Genomic DNA, 21,180 nt, shown 5'->3' on the forward strand with positions numbered 1-21,180 from the left:
TCCAAAAACAAATACACAAGCAAAAATCTCAGAAAAAGAGAGCAGACTTGTGGTTACCAGATGTGGAGGTAGGAGAAGAGGTGATTGGAGGAAGATAGTCAAAGGTAGAAACTTCCAGTTAGAAGATAAATAAGAACTAAGGATGTGATATACAACATGATGACTACAGCTAGCACTGCTTTATAATATACAGGACAATTGTTAAAAGAGTAAATATCGGGGCACCTGGTTGGCTCAGTCAGTTAAGTGTCTGGCTTCAGCTCAGGTCATGATTCGGCAGTTCATGGGTTCGAGCCCTGTGTTGGTCTCTGTGCTGACAGCCCAGAGCCTGAGCCTGCTTCAGATTCTGTCTCCCTGTCTCTCTGCCCCTCCCCCTCCCCCACTCATACTCTGTCTCTCAAAAATGAATGTTAAAATTTTTTTTTAATTTTTTTTTAAACGTTTATTTATTTTTGAGACAGAGAGAGACAGAGCATAAACGGGGAGGGTCAGAGAGAGAGGGAGACACAGAATGGGAAGCAGGCTCCAGGCTCTGAGCCAACAGCCCAGAGCCCAATGCGGGGCTCGAACTCACGGACCGTGAGATCGTGACCTGAGCCGAAGTCGGACGCTCAACTGACGGAGCCACCCAGGCGCCCCCAAAATTTTTTTAATTAAAAAAAGAGTAAATCTTAAGAATTCTCATCACAAAGAGAAAATATTTTCTTCCTTTTCTTTTTTTATTGTATCTTTAAGAGAAGATGGATGTCAGCTGAGCCTATTTGTGGCAATCATTCGACAATATATGTAAATCAAACCATCATGTTCTATGCCTTGAACTTATACAGTTATATATATCAACTATTTCTCAATAAAACTGGAAAGGAAAGGAATGATAATAAAAAATGTCATTTCTGGAGAAGAATTTCAGAACCTCTACATTTGAAGGCTGTGGTCAAACTGAGTTCCTGAAAAAGGCCAACTAAATATTTGCAATTCCTGACCATTATTATTGACCTGCCAAAGGGTCACCAGAGGTATGTGATATGAATCAAAAGCAAACTATAGCCTGCACAAAATTAGATCTATGGTTTTCACTGAATGATAACAGCAAAATCCAGAGAAATTTCTGGTATATATTTTTTAAAAAAATCTTAGTAAAAGTTTAAATGTAATGTTTTTACATTATAGTGGAAGGTAAAGAAATTTTACAAAACAAATAGGTCATAATGAAATCTCATTAAAAGTGTTAAGAGCATGGAATACTTGGGTGGCTTGGTCGGTTAAGCGTCTGACTTTGGCCTAGGTCATGATCTCATAGTTTGTGGGTTCAAGCCCTGCATTGGGGGCTCTATGCTGACAGCCCAGAGCCTGGAGCCTGCTTCTGATTCCCTCTCTCTCGGCCCCTCCCCCACTCACACTCTGTTTCTCAAAAATGAATAAATGTTTAAAAAATTAGAAAAAAAACTATTAAGAGCTTATAGAAAAATATACTATAGTTAGATAAATTATTAAAAATGTGGCCCCATAATGCATTAGAATTTGCACAACTATATCTCTTAAAATAATTGAATCTTAAGATTTGGAGATATTTTAAAGGTCTCTAGGCTAAAATATCCACAATTCTTAGAGAGGGCCCCTGGTTCCTGAACACACCCAGGGAATCATGAGATCAATAGCATCATAATTAAAATTTGGCCTCAGGAGCCATGTATATTCCACATATGCCACTTACCAATTATATAAATTTGGCAGTAACTTGATGTCTGCAAGAATCTGTTTCTTTGCTTGTAAAATGGCCATAATAATGGTACAATTAATCCTCATTATTCAGATTCTATATATTGTAGATTTGCCTACTCACTAAAATCTATGGCAACCCCAAAGTCTATATTTGTGATGCTTTCATGGTCATTCACAGACATGCACAGAGCAGTGAAAAATTTGAGTTGCCCAATGCTCATGTCCCCAGCTTATGTCGAACAAGGTGATACTCTTCCTCTTGTTTCAGTTCTCCTCTCATAAACAATTGTCCTTTTCATGATATATTTAGTGCCATGTTTTACACATTTCTATGATTCTTCTTAGTGATTTTGCTGCTTAAAATGGCTCCCAACCATAGTGCTGAAATGCAGTCTAGTGTCCCTAAATACAAGAAATATATGAGGAACCTTATGGAGAAAATGTGTTCTAGATAAGCTTCATTTAGGCATGAATTATAGTGCTCTTGACCTTGAGTTTAATGTTAATAAATAAACATCATACATTAAATCAGATGTCTTCAAACTGAAACATACATAAAATGTGGTTGTGTATTGATTGATTGATGAAAATATTGTAACCAGAGTCTCACAGGAATGTAACTTTGTATTTCCCATAAGAGCATTGGTTCAGTGTCCACTAATTCACAGCTCTTGGAAAGTTTATAGAACATAACTACCACAGGTAATTGGAATCTATTATACTTAGCTCACGTAGTAGAAATGCACTTTATTTTTAAATTATTTGTATATTTTTAAACTTTATTGGGTTTTTTTTGTTTTTGTGTGTGTGTGTGTGTGTGTTTTTTCTTTTTTTTTTGGATAATGCATTTTAGGGACACCTGGGTGGCTCAGTTCGTTGACCATGTGACTTTGGCTCAGGTCATTATCTCATGGTTCATGGGTTCAAGCTCCACATTGGGCTCCCTGCTATCAGCCTGTCAGCAAAGACCTCGCTTAAAATACTGTCTCTTTTTCTCTGCCCCTCCCTCACTTGCACCTTCCCCCAAATAAATAATTGTTTTTTTTTTTTTTTTTAAAGTGCCTTGGTAGAGATGACTCTTGGTTGAGGAACTCCCAGATAGCTTCAGGATGGGAGCTGGTCACCAGAAAATCCAACTAAGTGATTAGAAGTTTGGAACTTCCAGCCCTACCCTTGGACCTTCAAGGAGGGGCAGTGAGTTCAGTCACTAATGACCAATGATTTAATTTATCATGTCTATGTAATGGAATCTCCATCAAAACCCTGAACAAAGGGTTCAGATAGCTTCGGAGTGGTGAACATATCTAGGTTCTGGAAGGTAACACGCCCAAAAAGGGCATGGAGGCTTATATCTCTTCCTTTATACCTTGCTGTATGTATCTCTTATTCTGGGTAGTTAGTGTCAGAATTGAATTAAATTATAGGTCACCCAGCTGGTGTCCAAAGAGTTGCAGAACTTCTTAGTGTGGAAAAAATTCTACACACATTTTGTGTCAGAAGTGTTTTAAGTAGAAATAGATCAATTTGTTATCTATGTCTTAATTCAAGGGTCTATTGCAATGTTAGCCATGAAAACCCTGTGTCCCCTTATTAGAGAACTCCTTTTGGAACTGGGTCAACAAACACATTCAGAGTATCCATTGAACATGTTAATTCACTTAATCTGTTACTGATTCTGACAAGGAATAACTTCTCATTCTTCAGTGTCTTGTGGCTTGTTCCGGGGAGGTGGGGATATAGGTGTATGTTAACCTTTGCAGTGAGTTGGTACAATGAAAAGAGTGCTTGGGGTCACCTGAGTGGCTCAGTCAGTTAAGCATCTAACTCGGGATTTCAGCTCAGGTCATGATCTCAAGGTTCATAAAATTGAGACTTGCATGAGGCTCTGCACTGACAGCACAGAGCCTGCTTGGGATTCTCTTTTTTCCTCTCTCTGCCCCTCTCTAGTTAGCATGCATGTACTCTCTCTTGCTCTCCTTCCCTTTCTCTCCCTCTCTCAAAATAAATAAATAAACATTAAAAAAATAAAGAAAAGAAAAAAGGGCTTGATTAGTATGCCAGAAAGAAATTAAGAGTTCACCATACTTGTGAACACTTTCTTCTTCCAGGAAACAACCAGATAACATTTCCTATCTTTTTTTGATTTTAAATGGAATTTTACCAATGTAATATGAGTAGAAGTAAAGCCTGCCACTTGGGGACCTGGCCTATATAAATCTTCATATTTTTTCTTCTTATACTAGCTTGATGCAGATAGGGACAGTGACTTTGGAAGCTACTGGTGAAGCCTGCGTCCTTTATTCACACTTTGAAGAAATTGCCTACTGATTAGGAACACCTTCTTTCGACTTTACCTGAATGAGAAACTTCCATCAGATATTAGCTATTGCACATTTTAGTATTTGTTGCAACAAACAAAATTAGTTAATATAGCTAGACTTTTGAGGACAGGAATTCTGTTATGAGCTCTATTATCAGATAGAGATGAGGTTTAAACTCAGATGAGTATTTACTCTTGCCATATTTTGGCATTCTCATCTGTAGAACAGCACTAATTATGCTTTTTCAACCCATCCTACAGGATCACAGGAGAGCTCTAATAAGATAATGGAACAGAGAGAATACTGAAAAGCGTGACATATGATATGTGTGCAGAGAATTATAAAATAATTTGGGGTGTCCAGGTCTCTTAAGTGACCAATAAATTGAATTAATACATCCACTGTGTGACCAACTGATCTTGCTTCTACATATGAATGATTTCCTGCTCAGCTTCTGAAATTCTAATTAGTATAGATGAAGCATCATGATGTTCTGAAGAGAGAGTTAGCACATGGTTCCATATATCCCTGCCTCTGACACCACAGCATGTAGATACTCCCCTGTGCATGCTCATTCAAAGGGAAAACACTAAATTAAAAAACAAAGTCAATCATAATCTAATCTATAACTTTAGTCAGGCCTAAATAAGATTAATCTTACTGTAGTAGACATGCAAATGAGAAAAACACCAATGTGTGATATGAGGACTCAGTAAGATGATGCTGATGGCCTGACTCTGGAAACCCAGAGCAGTGCTTTCAAATTCACAAAATCACATTTCCATTTCTTTCATTATAATTGCATATATAGAATTATATATGTAAAATTGAATATACATATTCTTTTCTTTTTTTAACTAAAGAGCAGCAATATTGATTTAAATTTTCTGTAGGTTATAGAAAATGTTTCCTATCACAAATAATAAGATTTAAAATCCACACTGTTAAAAATTACCTGATAGAGTAAGACAAAGTAAGCTATCCCTGAGGCATCACTGTAGATATCCTGATATTTCACTTGTCTCATCTCAGTCCATCTCTTTTAGCAATGCTTTTCAACCATATACATTTTAAAACTCATTATTATTTATTTTATAAAAAGGACATATTGTTATATGTAATCTTTTGAGAGTGATTGTTTCCACTTAATATTGTATTGCTGTGTTCATTGTGATGTTAAATCACTGTAGCTTATTTGTTTTGATGGTTGTATACTATGATAGGTAGAGTAGTGGCATCCAAAGATGTTGCTGTCCTAGTCCCAGAGCCTGGGAATATGTTAAATTACATGGCAGAGGAGAATTATGATCATAGGTGAAAACAGCATTGCTAATGGCCTTGTAGAATTATTCTGGATTATTAGGATGGGTCCAATGTAATCACAAGCATTCTTATGAGTAGAAGAAGGAGGCTGGAGAAAGTATATCAGAATTATATAATGTGAGAGGGACACCACCAGGTATTGATGGCCATAAGAGGGAAGGGGGCAAAGAGTCAAAGAATATAGGTAAACTCTAGAAGCTGGAAAAGAAAAGAGAAGAAAATGGATTTTTCCCTTGAAAGGAACAACCCTGCTAACACTTTGATTTTGGCTAGTAAGACTATTTTAGACTTTTGATCTCCAGAACAGTAAGATAATAAATTTACGTTGTTTTAAGTCAAAGTTGTTGGTAATTTCATATATCAGCATTGGGAAACTAATTGGTAACTATTCATTGGAGTGAATATACCATTGTTTATTCTTCTACTCTCCCACTGAGGGGTGCTTATGTTGTGTCCAGGCTATTGCTACTGTGAACAGTGATTCTGAGAACATTCTGGTACACATCTCCTTTTGTACATCTAGACATTTTTCTTTTAGATATTTACTTAGACATGAAATTGTTGGACCAGTGGATGTAAAAATGGTCAAATGTAAAAGGTATATTCAAACTATTATCCAAATGGTTGCAAAAATTTTCATTCTTACCAACAATATATAATGCATTATGTAGTTCTACAACCTTCATCTTATAAAATGTTTAATATTCTACTTTTAATTAATAAGACATAAAACATACAGATTACTGGAATGATTAATTTTTAGTTTTGTATCCTTTCTCATTAAATAAAGAGGAAAATAAGATTATGATGTCTAACAAAATTAATGGAGTTATGTCTAAATTTTTATCGATTGTTCTTTTTTTGGAAAGTCTTTAATCTTAACATTGTGTTTCTTTTTAAATTTTGTAATAATTTATTGTCAAGTTAGCTAACATACAGTATATACAGTGTAGTCTTGCCTTTTGAGAGTAGATTCCCGTGATTCATCACTGACATACAACACCCAATGCTCATCCCAATAAGTGCCCTCCTCAATGCCCATTTCCCATCCTCCCTAACCCCCCAAATCCCCACCACCATCAACCTTCAGTTTGTTCTTTGTATTTAAGAGTCTCTTACGGTTTGCCAGGGCACCTGGGTGGCTCAGTCGGTTAAGCGACTGACTTTGGCTCAGGTTATGATCTCACGGTTCGTGGGTTTGAGCCCCGCATTGGGCTCTGTGCTGATGGCTTGAAGCTTGCTTCTGATTCTGTGTCTCCCTCTCTCTACCCCTCCCCAACTCGTGCTCTGTCTCTCTCTCTCTCATTCTCAAAAATAAATAAACATTAAAAAAATTTTTAAAAAAAAATTCTCTTATGGTTTGCCTCCCTCTCTGTTTGTAACTTATTTTTCCTTCCCTTCCCCTATGGTCTTCTGTTAAGTTTCTCAAATTCTACATATGAGTAAAAACATATGATATCTGTCTTTTTCTGAATGACTTATTTCACTTAGCATAATACCCTCCAGTTCCATCCACATTGTGGCAAATGGCAAGATTTCATTATTTTTCATCACCTATTGGTGTTCCATTGTATATATGTATATACGTATATACACCAACAGTGCAAGAGGCTTCCCTTTTCTCCACATCCTCGCCAAACATCTGTTGTTTCCTGAGTTGCTAATTTTTAGCTGCTCTTACCAGATTTAGTATCTCAATGTGGTTTTGATTTGCATTTCCCTGATGATGAGCAATGTTGAGCATCTATTCATGTGTCTGTTGGCCATCTGGATGTCTTCTTTGGAAAAGTGTCTATTCATGTCTTCTGCCCATTTCTTCACTGGATTATTTGTTTTTCGGGCATTGATATTGGTATGTTCTTTATAGATTTTTGATACTAACCCTTTATCCGATATGTCATTTGTAAATATCTTCTCCCATTCCATTGGCTGCCTCTTAGTTTTGTTGATTGTTTCCTTTGCTGTGCAGAAGCTTTTTATCTTGATGAGGTCTCAATAGTTCATTTTGGCTTTTATTTCCCTTGCTTTCAGAGACATGTCAAGTAAGAAGTTGCTGAGGCCAAGGTCAAAGAGGTTGTTGCCTGTTTTCTCCTCTAGGATTTTGATGGTTTCCTGTCTCACAAATAGGTGTTTCATACATTTTGAATTTATTTTTGTGTATGGTATAAGAAAATGGTCCAGTTTCATTCTTCTGCATGTTGCTGTCCAATTCTGCCAGCATCATTTGCTAAAGAGACATGTCTTTCTCCCCTTGGATACTCTTTCCAGCTTTGTCGAAGATTAGTTGACCATACATTTGTGGGCCCATTTCTGTGTTCTCTATTCTATACCATTGGCCTATGTGAATGTTTTTGTGGCAATACCATACTGTCTTGATGATTACAGCTTTGTAGTACAGGCTAAAGTCAGGGAATAGATATTATCACGTTTCATTGAATCACTTAGGTCTCTAATTCTCCCCTCATTGTGTAGTAATTTCCTATCCCTCTTTTTCTCAGCTTCATCATTTTCCATAATTTTATCTTCTATTTCACTTATTTTTCCCTCTGCTTCCTCCATCCTTGCTGTCACTGCATGTAGCTTATTTTGCATCTTGTTTATGGCATTTCTTAATTCACTGTGACTATTTCTTAGGTCCTTGATCTCTGTAGCAATAGATTCTCTGCTGTCTGCTATGCTTTTTTCAAGCCCAACTATTAGTCTTATGACCATTATTCTAAATTCATGTTCATATATATTGTTTATACCTGTTTTGAGCAATTCTCTGGCTGTCATTTCCTCCTGGAATTTCTACTACTATATTAAAAAGGGGTCATACAGTGTCCAGGGCCTGGAACTTAAGGAAGTGTTCTTGGAGTGTGTTTCGTGTACTCTGTTGTTGCATCTCTGTTGCATCTCACTGTTCATAGTGGTGGTTTGGATCTTCCACCAGGTGTGCTTTGATTTGTTCATTGAAGTAACCCTGGAAAAATGGGAAAAGAGGTGGTGGTGGAAGGGGCCTTATCCCATACAAAGAGAGAAATGACAGAAGCAGAAAAAACAACCAGGCAGAGTATCAAAGAAACTATAAGGCTTAATCTAGAGAAAGAGGAAAATAAAGAAGAAGGAAATACAGAAAAGGTGTAAAAATAATAGAGTAAAAATTCCTGATTAAACAAACAAACAACCAGAACATAGAAATAAAGAATATATATAATAAGAATTGACCAAAAATCAAATCGGGAACTATGAGCCTGATTCCAAAGGAAAAAGGGGCAAAAAGGGGGGAGGAGGGTAGAAGGAAAAAAGAAGGGAAAAGAGAAGAAGAGAAAAATAATAGTAATAATAAAACAAAAAAAGTAAATAAAAAATAGAAAATAAACAAAGTAACATACAAAACCTCAAGACAGTTGTCTGTTGGTGCCTGGGACCAGGGGCTGTGCTGGTCTGGAGGAGAGGCTGCCTGGTTTGGTCAGTGTCAATCTCACTCCAGTAGATAAGGAGATACCAGGCACAGAGGGGTAGGGTTTGGTGTAAGGTCCACCTCCACTGGGGACCCAACCGTTTTCCCTGAAGCCCTACCATGATGGTGATAGAGAGTAAATGGCGACACCCCAATCTCTCCTCCCCAGACCAGTTGTCTCAAACCACATTGTTTAGGCAGTTGTCACAGAGCAGTGTGGACAGCTGGCTTGCCCTGCTCCACAGGTAATGAACTGGAATTCAAAACCCGATGTCTTAAAGGATCCAGCTCCACATGGACCTGGTTCTGGGGTAGCACCACTCTGCCCAGTGACAAAGGGGCCTCTGGCTGGTGCCTGCAGGGTTTTTTTCCTTGGAGGTGGGGGGGAGCAATATACCCTCTTCCCACAGTACTCGAGGGAGGGAACTGTTCTCTTCCAGCACACCCCTCAAGATCGCTGCAGAGCTGGCTCCCCCCGGCCCCCAGGTGCAAGTATGTGGCTGGCTCTAGTCTGGAGAAAGTTGCACAACCCTGAAAACTCTGATCGTCACTTCTAAGGCCATGTGCAAAGTAGAAACTGGATCTCTCTGTATTTTTCATTCCCCTTTCTGTGGTCGGGTGAGGTTTTTCCCTTGTCCAAATTCTCTCCCTTTTGTTTCTCCACCAAAGGGGTCCATACCCTCCATGTCTACACAGCAGTTTTATCTTTCTCAATTTGCAAACACACACCTGTGTCTCACCAAGCTCTGTCTGTACCTTGTGGAGGTTTTTCTGCCACTCTGTGTAGCCTGGATTCCTGGTATTACAAGTGTTCTCACCTCAATACTGCTATGTTTGAGGGATGAGGGGAATTCCAGTCCCCCTACTTCTCCCCCATGATGGCTCCTCCTATACTTTTTTTTCCTTAATGAATGGATTTAAAATTCTATTTGATTGCAATCTTGATTTGCAATTCCCCTGATTATGAGAGATATCGACCATGTCTTAGGTTGTTTACTGGTCATATGTGTTCCATTTACTAGAAAACTTGTTTTGCCTATTTTAAAATTATGTTGCTGGTACTTTTATTTTTGTTAAAATTTTTTTTACTGATCCCTAGTCAGTGATGTGGACTAAAATTTCCAAGGACTTGTATGACAGACTATTCTAGTATGACAGTATTGTTGGATAAATACTCTAAGTTCTAAGATCTTTTCCTTCAGTATCTTGAAAACTATACTCCATGCTGCATTTAGTGTAATCTTAAAAACGTTTTTCCTTTTGAACATGATCTGTTATTTCTCTAAGCTTTTGGAATGTTTTTGGCATCTATAGTAATCTTGCATTTCTAAGATGTCCAAGTGCCTTCCTTATTGGCACTTTACAGGCGCTTTTCATCAGAGATCTGTCATCTCTTTAAAAATTATTTTAAAAATGTATTTCCATTATTTGCTCGAGTGTTTATTCCTCTTAATTTTAGTTCTCACCCTTTCTTGGACTAGCTGCATGCCATCACATTTATTTCTATATTCTGTATATCATAGCTATATTTTTTCTACCTATTTCTTTATTCTTTCTATTTCTTCTGGTTTGTCAATTCATTCTTCATATGTATTTCATCTGTCCTTTTTAAAAATTTATTTTTGTTATATTTTCTCATGTATGTTTGGTTCTTGTATGATTTATTTAGTTTATTTTACATTGCTAAAGTCACACTGGCAGATTTCCCAAGTCACTAGTTGATATAATTGTTTGATTGAATCAAAACATCAGGTTGTGATCCAATTTTAGTCTTAACTTTTCAAAGATATATTTGCAATTTATTCTTAAACATTTTTTTAAATGTTTATTTATTTTTGAGAGATAGAGAGAAGGATAGAGTGCTAGTAGGGGAAGGGCAGAGAGAGAGACACACACAGAATCTGAAGCAGGCTTCAGGCTCTGAGCTGTCAGCACAGAGCCTGACGCGGGACTCCAACCCATGAACTGTGAGATCATGACCTGAGCCAAAGTCAGATGCTTAAATGACTGAGCCACCCATGCGCCCATATATTTGCAATTTAAAAATAAGACAAAATTAACTTCTAATTTGTAGACTATGTGGGCTGGTAGATGTTGGCAAAGGGTACTTCATAAATTCTTGACTAATCTCTGAGCCATCAAAGCTACTGTCAAGAGGCAGAGCCTGCATGATATATTTGGCACTAACTTCTCAAAGCTGGGAATGAAGGGCCTGATTCACAGACCTAGAACAGTGCCTGACTCTCACATAGCTGGTAGTCAATAAATATTTGCTTAATAAATCAATGACTAGGCACCATGTGAGAATAACCCAGTTTAGTTCTCTTCATTTCTTTAATTAATCAGAGTAGAAAAGTCCCAGATGAAAATAGAAATGCATGTGTCCCATTTGCCTACTATTTCGAAGCTGTGTGAGTAAGTCACAGAAAATAATGCTCACCTCATTCTGAGATTCTGCAGACTCTGATGCTTTTAAGGAGGTAATAAGATCCAGAATGTCTCCATTATATTGCTTCACTAAGAATGTTCCACTATAGACTTTTAACCATCTTGACCAAAAAAAAAAAGTTGATTTTCTTTTTGGAAGTAGTGGGGAGGGGGGAGGAATGAGGAATGAGGAAAAGATGAGGGAAAGTTAAAATACTAGACATGCTCTGTAGAGAAGGGGAACAAAATCTAATTCCCTTGAGCAGAAGATACCTAGAGAGAGCTAAGATGCAAGTATTTAGTAGGAAAATGCCCATGAAAGAAAAATGGAAAGGGAGGCACGGAAGGCTGGCAGAGCAGTTGGGTAGTGATGCAAGTCTGTCTCTGAGTGAAGGAAAGAGGAAGGTTGGGTATAAGCATCCTAGACCCCATGCAAGGGATGTTTGACAAGGCTTTCAAGGAATCCTCAGGCCAAAGTCAGCATCAGAGGAATATGTGTTTTCTAGGAACAGGTTTCCCTTAGAGTCAATACTGAACTCATCAGCTGGCAAGAGTTTTGGGGAGGATGACCTCAGTGTAAAAGCAGCCATGGATATCAGAGCTCAGTGCCTTTCGCCCTCAGTCAACCATGTTGTCTGTGACTGGAGTCTGTGAAGCCCTTTCCCATAGCTTCCACAAGCCTTGAAGTGTTTGGTTTCAGATTTCTGGCCATTAATGAAGGGATTTTTCAAAGTAGACAATAATGTGGTCAGAGTGGGTGGAAAATTGGGAGATGACATGACAATCTCAGTTCTTGTGTATAAAGAGGACACAATAGATATAAGCTCTACCTATAATATACGAGAGACAGAGTTTTGTTGTTGTTGTTGTTGTTGTTTTAAACTTATGCACTTATATGAAGTTGATGCATAGTTTCCTGCAAAAACATTCCTTGACTTCCGAAATCCTATTTTGGATCAAGTTTCCTTAGTATTTATAACATCACTTTAGACCCAAGTTAGGGAAGCTTTTTCTGTGCAGGGCCAGAGAGTAAGCACTATAGGTTTGGGGGGCAGATGATGTCTATCACAATCATTCAGCTCTGCCCCATAGTGTGAGAGAATCCATATATAACATGTAAATTAAGAGGCATGGATGTATTCCAATAAAACTTATAAAAGTGATGTCAGCCTAGATTTGGTCCATAGGCCATAATTGATGACCACTGATTTAGACATTTCAAGCAATAAAATACATATGCATGGTCAGTTACATCAGATCATTCTGAAATTCAAACCAGCAAGGTATATATATTAGGGGCTTCACACTTAAGAATTTGTGAAAGATAAAGATCAATAGGTAGCCAAGACTCGAAGAATCATTATATACAATTCCAAGGAATTTGAATTTTATCCATGGGGAAATCAATACTATGTTTAATGCAAGAAATGACATAAACAATCACAGGGGAAGTGCAGAAGGAGATGAGGTGACAGAACACACAACTAAGAAACTGCACAGCAACCAGATGAATAAATGTGAAAGCCTAACTTAAAAGGGAGTTACTATGGTTAATAAGAGGAAGGAGTGCGTTAGCTCTAAATGGTATAGAATTTTTGAAATGCAGTAAACTTAAATTTAGAAAATGTGGAAGGGAAAGTACCATAGAATGATCCAGAGCTTTGTTTAGACTTGAGCCACTAGGTGAATGATGGTGCACTTCACTAAAAGAGGGGGCATAAAAGGAGTTTTTGGACTTAATATGGTCAAATGAGGGACTCCCTGGAGGAGTTTGAATTGCCAGGTGGGGGCTGCTGAAATGGAAATATCTAGTAGGCAGTTGGCTTTTTGGCTTCTGAGCTGAAGACAAAGGTATATACATTAAAGAACAGGGGTTGAACATGGTACCCTGGGAACATCAAAATATAAGGGAAGGATGAAGAGGTCATTGAAGGAAAATTTGCTCATCTTTCCTCTCACATTACTTTTCATCTTCCTTTTGAATGCCAATGTTTTCCAGCTTTCTGTTATTGTTCCCTTTCTTTGTTTGTTTGTTTTACATGCTTTTCTCTTGGTAATTTTATCCATTTTTGCCTTTGGCTCCAGGTTGATGAAATCTCCATACATTTTGTTTCCAGAAATTCTCTTTAAAAAATGCTTATTTATTGAGAGAGAGAGGGAGAGAGAGAGAGGAACAAGTGGGAGAGGGACAGAGAGAGGGAGAGAGAGAATCTCAGGCAGGCTCTACACTGTCAATACAGAGTCCTATGCAGGGTGGGCCCCAATTCCATGAACCATGAGACCACGACCTAAGCCAAAATCAAGAGTCGGATGCTTAACTTACTGAGCCACCCATGTGCCCCTGCTATTCAGAAACTCTAATTTATTTTCAATTGATCACAAATAGGACCAGCTTCAGACAACACTAACTTAATATGTGTCTCACCTAATTATCTTACCCAAACAACACTCTCAACTTCTGTGCTCCTAAGGAAAATTAACACTCTCAACATCTACCCCATGAACTTCTCTCATTCTTAGATGCTATCAACAAACCCAAAACATTATCCTAAAATACTTCTCCTTCTCTACTGACATGATCCATAACTTCACCATTTCTGACCTTGGACTATTGAACATGCATCTGGACTACTTACTCTCAGTGCTTCCCAATTTCAGACCATGTTTCACACTGTTCCAGAGTGAACTTACTAAAAAGGGATCTAGTTGCTTTAAATATTTAGAACTATTCACCTCTCAACACCCCACCCCCAGCAGTCGTGTGTAGCATAATGGTTAAGAGCAAGTGTTTCAGGACTATTTGAAGAACTGTGTTGCCAGCCATTCCAATAGAGTTAATTAAGATGGAAGCTGACATAAAGAGAGTCTTTCACAAAGATTTCTTCACATTAATTTCCAAAATCTTCACTGTTCAATGTCATTCTCCTCTTAGCATATACTATAATCCCTACATCTATTTGATAGGGGGAAATAAAAAGAACTTCTTAGAAGTTGCTACTGTAAGGTCACATTTTCTTGTCCATTCCAAATTTCAGTTATCTAAATTCCAGATTTTATATTCCAATCACATTTAATTTCAACACCTTTGTCTAACAAGAGTTATGTCTGATCCCATTTTGACCAGAAGAGAAGAGACAAGGAGTAAATATAATAGCATATCTGGTCATTATTCAAAGTCATTCTCTTTAAGGTAAAATTTTGCTTCTCTAAATGCTTTCCCCACTTCCAACTATGGACCTCACTGTTAATTCTATTTTAATACTGTATCATCATCATCATCATCATCATCATCATCTCTCATCATCATCAACTTAGCATATATGCTGCTTCAGTATGCTTGGCATTGTCTTAAGTGCTTTATATTTATTAATTCATCAATCCTCCAAACAACCCAAGGAGGTTGTTACAATTGTTGTCTTCATTTGTAGATGAAGAAAATAAGGAGCTGTGAAATTCCCTAAGGTTATGCAGCTTAAAAGAAGCAGCACTGGGTATGTACCCATACAATCTGATTTCAGAGTCCATGATCTTACCCACTACACAACACTGCTTTTCATAACCCTGTACTACACTGAAAATAATATAAACAATATAAAATGATATTATTCCTGCCACTCCATAATTTCTTGAATAACATCCAGACTTGTCACCTTGGAATATAAGCAAAGTTCAAATACTTCTGCATCCTATTTTCTCTTCAACCTTCCACAGGCTCTGACTGGGCCTTGGTATATGCTGTTCTTGTGACTCTAGAGAATCTCTACATGAGTTGACTCACAACCTGGTGATAATGAGGATCATGACCAAATACATGAAATTTGTCAGCATTTGTGTCCTCTATAAAACATTAATGACTTGGAGTGCCTGAGTGGTGCAGTCCGTTAAGTGTCTGACTCTTGATCTCGGCTCAGGTCATGATCTTGCAGTTTGTGAGTTCAAGCCCCACATCAGGCTCTGTGCTAATGGTGAGGAGCCTGCTTGGGATTCTGTCTGTCTTTCTCTCTGTCCCTCCTCCACTTGTGCTCTCTCTTTGTCTCAAACAAATAACCTTAAAAAAACATTAATGACTCAACCTTAGGGCGGTGTTTCAATTACATTTTCATTTTCAATAACTGATAGGTACTCTGGAAATGCACAGATTAATAAAAAACAAAGAGCACATTATAAACTTTAAGTTGTTTAAAATCTTAACTTTAGGTTGAACCTCTTAAGCATGCTGGTGGGGACATAAAGTGGTGCAGCCACTTTGGAAAACACTTGGGTAATTTCTTTGAAAAGCAAAAAACATACCCTCTCCCCCCAAAATACACTTACTATGGAATCTAGCCATTCCATTCCTAAGTATTTCTAAGAAGAATGAAAATACATGTCCATATAAAAACTTGTGCATTAATATCTAGTAATCTTAAGTGTCAAAAACTGAAAACAATCCTAATGGCCATCAACTAGGTGAATAAAACAAACTGTGGTATATCCATACAATGGACTACTATTCAGCAATTAAAAAAAGAATTATAATATTAGTATATACTATAACATGGATGAATCACAATGTCATTAACCTTACTGAAATAAGCCAGACAAAGAAAGTATATATACCACATGACTCCATTTATATAACATTCTAGGAAATGAAAACTAATGTTTCATGACAGTAAGTAGATCAGTAGCTGCCTGGACATAGTTGGTAGGGATAGGAGGAGAAGGGAGAGATAGCAAAGGGGCAAGAGGAAACTTTTGGAGATGAATGATATGTTCATTATCTTGACTGTAGTCATGGTTGCATGAAGGTGTATATGTCAACTTTTCAAATTGTATACTTTAAATATTTACACTGTTTTTCATTGTCAGTGATACCTCAATAAAGCTGTTTTAAAAATACCAATAAAAAATAAAATCTTAACTTTAAATAGAACATGTTAGGTTGTGTTATTAATTTATAAATGCTTAATTAAAGAAAATACCACACTTTAAATCTTATTGCACAAATCATCGTTTCTAACTCTGGAAGCACGTACTACTTTTGAGTATATTTTATAAATATTTATAAATTCTTCTTTGTTCCACACACACACTCAGACACATGAATAGCACAGCCCTTTTGATTACACAAAGAGCACATGGATGCCTGTTATTCTGCATTTTGCTGAGAGCATTTAGCACAACAATCCCTGAGGCAACCTTTCGAAACAGGCTGTTTTTAGAAAAAATCTCCTTAGGGAATCTCTTCTCCTGTTAACTCCTGAATAATCAGTTCTCTTTCAGAAAATAAAGTAAGGTGTTTCAAATACGTATTGTTTGTGAATTTATGTCCTTTGTCTACAGAGTAGCAAGCTAGAGTAGAAAAAAAATCACTGGGCTGGTTCTAGCACTTTATGGTTTATTTCATATGTTTATTCATGGTTTATTCCAAACCATATGGTTTATCCCATGCATTCCTTTACTTAATGTACATATTTTGAGCACCTTCTGTGCACTGAATTTGTCTTCAGGAAGTTTACAGTGTAATGGAACACACAGTGCATTCAACAGCACATTCAATCCACAAGTATTTATTGTGTGTCTATAGCATACCCTGCATTTTCTACCCACATAAATAACAGACTGTCATAAGTACTAGCAGTCTTCTGGGGAAGTCATGTATTGTGAGAGGGGATGAGTTTGGTATAGTGTGTTATAACTGCAGTGGTGAGTCATACTGCTGTTGCAGGAAAGTGGTTAGAAAAACAAGAGACAACTTCACAAAGGAGGTTAGAACCTACAGGGTGACTCTTTTAGTCACGTGCCTTTGGAAAACTAACTCAACCTTCTTGAGACCAGATAAATTCATCTGAAAAAGGATAAGACTTTTCCAGAGACCATACAAGCTCTCTTATGGATTTAAAATACCAGTTCTACAAATTTAGGAAAAGAAAAGGAATATAGCTAATGGAAATCAAGAGTAATGTTTTCCCCTAAGGCTTAAGATTGGAAAAAAGAGCCTAGAGCTAGACTGTAGAGAGCGTCAAATGTCAAACTAGGGAATTTATATGCTTTATGTGTATCACTGGTCACCAAAGAATTTCAACATCCCTTCATCATTAAAAAAGTTTAGTTCAACCCCACTATATGAATATTTATTCATTTGTGAATTATACACACGGTATAGATACATTCTATCTTATATATACTTCTCCAGAGTCTAGATAAACAGAGAATACTTTCCAATTCATTTTGTAATCTTGATTCCTAAACGTCTCAAGGAAATATAAGAAAGGAAAACTACAGACCAGTCTTGATCAAGACTATAAGTGACAAAATTTTTAAAAGAACGTTGATGAACTGAATCCAGCAATACATTTTAAAGGATAGTATAGTTAAATTAAACCTAGAAATGTAAGTTTGGTTTAACATTAGAAGAATGAAGTAATAAAATCACCACATTAAAAACTTAAAAGAGGAAAAACTATATCTGCATGTCAACAGATGTAGGAAAATCATTTGATAAGATCTGACAACCCACTGATGATTTAAAAAAAGTCTAGTTGTCTCCTCCAGCCATCCAAGATGCAAAAAAGGAGAGAAGGCTAAGGGGAAAAAGGTGGCCCTGATTCCTGCTGTCGTGAAGAAGCAGGAGAACAAGAAGGTGGTCACTCCCCTGTTTGAGAAAAGGTCCAAGAATTCTGCCTTCAGACAGGACATCCAGCCCAAAAGGGACCTTACCCGCTTTGTCAAATGACCCCACTACCTCTGGCTGCAGTAGCAAAGGACTATTCTGTATAAATGTCTAAAAGTGCCTCCTGCAATTAACCAGTTCACCCAGGCTTTGGACCACCAAACAGCTACTCAACTGCTTAAGCTGGCTCACAAATACAGACCAGAGATAGAGCAAGAGAAGAAGCAGAGACTGTTGGCCCCTGGGGCTGAGAAGAAAGCTTCCAGCAAAGGGCATGTCCCCACTAAGAGGCTGCCTGTCATTTGAGCTGGGGTTAATACTGTCACCACCTTGGTGGAAAACAAGAAGGCTCAGCCTGTAGTGATTGCACATGATGTGGATCCCATTGAATTGATTGTCTTCCTGCCTGCTGTGTCATAAGATGGGGTTCCCTACTGCATCATCAAGGGGAAAGCCAGGCTGGGGCACCCTGTCCACAGGAAGACCTACATCTTCACATAGGTTAACTGGGAAAACAAAGGAGCTCTGGATAAGCTGGTGGAAACTATTGGGACCAATGACAATGACAGATATGATGAGATCCATCTTTATTGGGGAGGCAGCATCCTGGGTCCAAAGTTGATGGCTCACATTACCAAGATGGAAAAGGCAAAGTCTAAAGAACTGGCCACCAAACTGGGCTAAGTGTGTGCTGCTGAATTTTCTGTACATAAAAGTAATAGAAAGTTCTCTTTTAAACTCCTTTAGCAAACTAGGAATGGAAGAGAAAATTATTTTCATCTGCTAAAAAGTACTGACAAAATTGCTCAAGATAAACCTCATACTAAATGGTATTTTCTTTATAATTAGGAAGAAAACAAGAATGTGCACTATATCCTCACTCATTCAATAATATAGTGCAGATTTTGGCTAGAGCTCTATGACAAGAAAAACCTATAAAATAGGGTTATTTAAAAGGAAGACATTAAATTGTCATTACTCTTGAGAGATAAATTGTTTATGTAGAATTCAGTATGATTATATTAGTCTGGACAGGCTAGATTATTCTGTGATCACAAAGAACCACAAAATATTTGATGCTTAAAAACCAAAAACTCATATTGTATTCACACTACCTGTCTAACAAGGGTGAGAAGAGAAGTGCTCACTGCATTCTCTCAAGGACCGGGCTGACAGTAACCCAAATGAGACACAAACAGAGGGAGAGGGGAAAATCACCAAACTCATGAATGTTGGTGGCTGGTACATTCAACCCATTCGTGATGGAAATTGGATGAAGGGTAGTCTTAAAGGGAAGTAGGTTTGGTGGTGAAGGTGTTGCTAAGTGAGAGAGCAGTGCTAACTAACTACGAACAGAAATATCCAACAAGCCTTTAGAAAGGTAGGGTTGAAACCCAGAGTTGAAATTGGGATTCAAGATGAAAACCCATGAAGAAGTAATAATTCATTTGTTTCAATATGTTCAACAAACACTGGTTTATTGCAGGAATACAGGGATAAAGAATACTGATTTAAATTGTTGTTCTAACAAATCCTGTATTTTTATGGAATCTTTTCTTATCAACAGTGAGGATTATTTACACAGACTAAATCTGACTGCAGAGGTCCAATTTGTTTCCTCTTTTTTAAAAATCAAAAGGAAATGCAACTCGGTTGCCTTAGAGTTGTATCAGACCAGGCACAGAGATTTTTTTCAGAGTCACTTGTGGTGACTGAAAAAAAAGAATAACTATGATGAGTAGTACTTATGTACACAGAATATTAATAGCAATAACTAAGTGTTTATTAGAATTCCATCAAAATTGACCTTTAAACAACTTATGTTACTGCTTAAAGAAAACCATCTATAAGACTGCAGGAAAAATCCCAGAAGAGCTGGGAGAGGAAAGTCTGCTGGATTGGGAGCAGGGAGGGAATATTGTGAAGGAGGCCCGCAGGGCAGGGAGTTGGCAGAAGCAATAAGAAAGAATTATGAATTTTTTTCTACGGTACTTAGATATGGATGTAGGTTTGAATTATGCCATTATATGCACAGATTTGTACTTACGTTGAGTTTAACTCATAAGTAGAGAAAATTATTTTAATTGAGCTATTTAAGAAAACACCTCCAGCAAAATCAAAAGTAAACTGTGTGGTGCATGCTACTTTCCAAGGCACACTATTTTAGCGAATGCATTTTACCTTTATGATAATTATCAAACACTTATGTTTTATGGATAGAGCCCTATAGCATAATGCTCTGCCTGCTTTGCATAACTATGATGATTTGCTCCCCTTCTTAATACAGCATAAATGTTTTTGTCCTTATGCAATTGATCTTGTTCCCTGGTGGCTGGTTCAAAACATTGGGTCTCATCCAAGGTACTGTTGCAGAATATTAGTCTTCTGATAATAAAGACTTTTTTTCATTTTCTTCATCTTCTGTGATTTTGTTTCTCCTACTCTCCAGCCTCAATAGATGAGCATCCCTTTAGCTGGCTTTCAGTTAATTAAAAAGCCTGTAGCAGAGTACAGAATGTGCCCACAAGAAAACCTCAAGCAGTGCAGATGGCACCACCTCTGCACTCAGAAACAGAAAAGTAGTTCTCTGAAACAGCTGTGGGCTGGGAGGCTCTGGGTGGCCTCTGCCTTCCTGGCATGCAAACAAGAAGAATGAATCTGGCTTGAATCTCCCCTGCTCAAATCAACTAATCCTATGGTAAACAGCTTTTCGGCTGTGGGAGAGTTCAAAATGTACTCTCTGCAGCCATAATTTTTTGCTGAAGTTGTGTGCTATCTGGGATGATGTATGTGCTACATATTGCCCAGAAAGCTGTGCCTACATGTGTGGGTACGGAAGATGGAGAAACTGAAGGAAGAAGAGGCAATGGTACCCCAGGTGTTTTCTACGAGCTCCCTTTTGATCTCTGTAAAGAAACTCTAAGGTGTGGGGTTGCACCTTTATTCATTTTTCCTCCAGTTGCTCATATAACAGAATTTGGGAAGATTCTAACAGCCTGTGGCTTAATTGCAGCCAGGTTTTACCTTACCATATTGTATAAGCAATAAATATTGATTGGATGTAAATGCATTCCAATGTATTCCCCTGCCCTCAATCCCAAACACAAAGAACCAAATTACTAAGGGGCACAGAGTTCAATTCCCTTTTTGTGAGCATGAGAAATCTTGCTGTTAAAGCAAACTGAAAATTAATGACCCCATGATATTCCCAAGGGCCTGGTAGAAGAAAAGATGTCTCAACCCAGAATCAAGGAATGCATAACAGCTTGAGGTCGAGTCTCCACACACCA

The 21,180-nt window shown here is 37.7% G+C and overlaps 1 pseudogene; it reads left to right on the plus strand.

The window, feature by feature from the left end:
• The first annotated feature begins 8,928 nt into the window (after positions 1-8,928).
• LOC112868185 (large ribosomal subunit protein eL8 pseudogene) lies at positions 8,929-18,574 on the plus strand (annotated as a pseudogene).
• The last annotated feature ends 2,606 nt before the right edge of the window (positions 18,575-21,180 follow it).

Source organism: Puma concolor, chromosome D3 (genome assembly GCF_028749965.1).
Source record: "Puma concolor isolate L17-30 chromosome D3, mPumCon1.1.hap2, whole genome shotgun sequence".
Taxonomy (NCBI): Eukaryota; Metazoa; Chordata; class Mammalia; order Carnivora; family Felidae; genus Puma; species Puma concolor.